This window comes from Stegodyphus dumicola, chromosome 1 (genome assembly GCF_044657685.1).
Source record: "Stegodyphus dumicola isolate Sdum_Otavi_A_Nest chromosome 1, ASM4465768v1".
In the NCBI taxonomy this organism is placed as follows: domain Eukaryota; kingdom Metazoa; phylum Arthropoda; class Arachnida; order Araneae; family Eresidae; genus Stegodyphus; species Stegodyphus dumicola.
In genome coordinates, this window is record NC_140768.1 from 176,611,281 (window position 1) to 176,613,558 (window position 2,278).

Genomic DNA, 2,278 nt, shown 5'->3' on the forward strand with positions numbered 1-2,278 from the left:
AGAAGCAGGTTGATGGAGCGTTTAAGCGTAACACTGTGATAGGTTCACTGCTGGAAGAAACTCAGGGATACCCACAGCAGTCAGTTTTTAACATTTGTTTAAAACAAAAGTACAAAGCTTTTGTTTCAGGCAATTAGCGTAGATTTAATCGAGTGGAACGAGCTAGAATTTACTCTGCCTCATCCGCAGAACACAGATATATTTAAGTATGCAACGCTAACTCTTGCCTTCCTTTTCATTTCAACTACCTTGCAATTAAGCATATATTATATGGAAAGTTTTCGCTACTAAACAGGACTCAGACTAATACTTTAATTTATAATGCAGACGTAAAGCAAAATATAGTCATGCCTCTTTAACAACTTAACAAGTAGTAGTGGTTTCAATCAAATATGGCTTGCAGCGTCCCTAAAATGATTTGCAGAGTAAGAAATAAAATATTCATCATTAACAAAAGGCGGTCAAAGCGACAGCAGACCTTAATGTAGTGAATGCAGAATCCCAAGAGGGCACGGTATGTCTTCTTACGATAATGTAGACCATCAGCCCAAATGGCCATGGGCAATTCAGATTCAAACCCCTGTTTCATTACTTATGTAACGTATTGTGTAAATTTTATAATTTCATCATCCCCTAAAATTACATGATACAGTATAATATTTTTATCTAGGAATGTATTAATTTAAATGTGTAGGAAAACGGTTAGCGCATAACCCATGTACGCCTTAGTGACAGTCTGTGTACATTCTAAAACGATCTCAAATCAGTGCTTCTCGAATTTTTTTATTACAAATCCTATCAACCAAATCGATTTAGTGCGAAGGGTCAAAATCGACTTGGTGCACATGAACGAATTCAAATAACCCATTTCGCGATTACTGCATGAAATAACTCGGGGCTAAATCTCACGAATGCAGAGTTTGATGTTTGTTACTTGCTCGTAGTTTGTTCGCTCAGACCACTGATTTCACACTAACCATCGATTTAATCATAACTGATTAACTGATCCTCGATTCCATTGCTAAACTAATCCAAAAGTAATCTAAAAACGTTAAATCACAACTTCTAGTAGTTGCATTTGGTCAAATTATCTTTTCATCAAACCATTTTTCTAATACGTCAATAACGGCGTTAGAAATTGACATATAGCACCGTTTTGTTAGTCCCAATACCTAACAATATAACTCTGAACCTACATTCTATTCTCTTGTGCCTAGACCTCAAAAAGACTTTCGACTCACTCTTGTGCCTGAGGCACTGGGCAAACTCAAAGAACTCAAATACTTGAAAAACCAATTAAAAATATTTGAGAGCTATGTTTTCAACAAAAAGACTATAATAGCCAACAACAGAACAATTGAAAGAAATCAAGAGGCTCGCTGATTTCTAGAATCTAGCATTCAATAAAGTAGTACAACATCAATGGTCGTATCACACAAAGTATATTGCATTTGCTGATGATGTATCCTTTGTAATCAGTAGAAGTGACACCTATTGGACGTCAACTTTAAAAGCCCTTTAGAAAAGTTCGAAGAACTTGGCAAGCACCAAAAACTAACAATATCAAGGAAAAATCACCAACCATTATATTTAATAAACTCTATCCAAAAATAACCATATAAGGTATTTCTCCCACTTTCCTAGCGTGCCTTCGTGGTGTAGTGGTTCTGCACGCTGGACCGGTATTCCAGAGGTCCGTGGTTCGATTCCCGGCGAAGGCGTTGTTCATATTTCATATCTCCGGCTTTTCCAAATTACCTAATGTCTCTATAACCAGACTGGCAAAATTTCATACTGACAACACCAAAACTAAAATAGTGAAATCACTGAGCTATCGGAGTCATATGATAGATAACAAATTTAATTCATTCATTGACACCTACAAAAAATTAAGAAGAAAACCTCCATTATAGCTGATAACCTGAAAATAATGCAGATCATCGGATGAACCAGAATTTTTAAATAAAAAAGATGATCTATAACACGGTTATAGAAAGATTAACACCATAAGGTGCAGCGATATGGGAATCCCGGGAGAATCCGAATGACAGCGAGGGAACAAAAGCAAATCATCGAACGGGTCTTTCTCTTGAATGATTCTCAGGGTTATGGAACAACCTCAAAGGCTGTAAAGTATAACTTAGCAGCATCCCCCTATTCTTGGTTGTGGAGCAGGATAAGCAAAAACTTCACTTCTTCAATTAAAGAAAGATTGCGAAATTAAAAATGAGGTAGTATAAGTAGCTGCCAACTCCTACATCTCACCGGCCCATCCATA

The 2,278-nt window shown here is 36.7% G+C and overlaps 1 non-coding gene across 1 annotated transcript; it reads left to right on the forward strand.

The window, feature by feature from the left end:
• The first annotated feature begins 1,647 nt into the window (after positions 1 to 1,647).
• TRNAT-GGU (transfer RNA threonine (anticodon GGU)) lies at positions 1,648 to 1,721 on the forward strand. Its single transcript has one exon. It is a non-coding gene; the product is annotated as a tRNA-Thr (tRNA).
• The last annotated feature ends 557 nt before the right edge of the window (positions 1,722 to 2,278 follow it).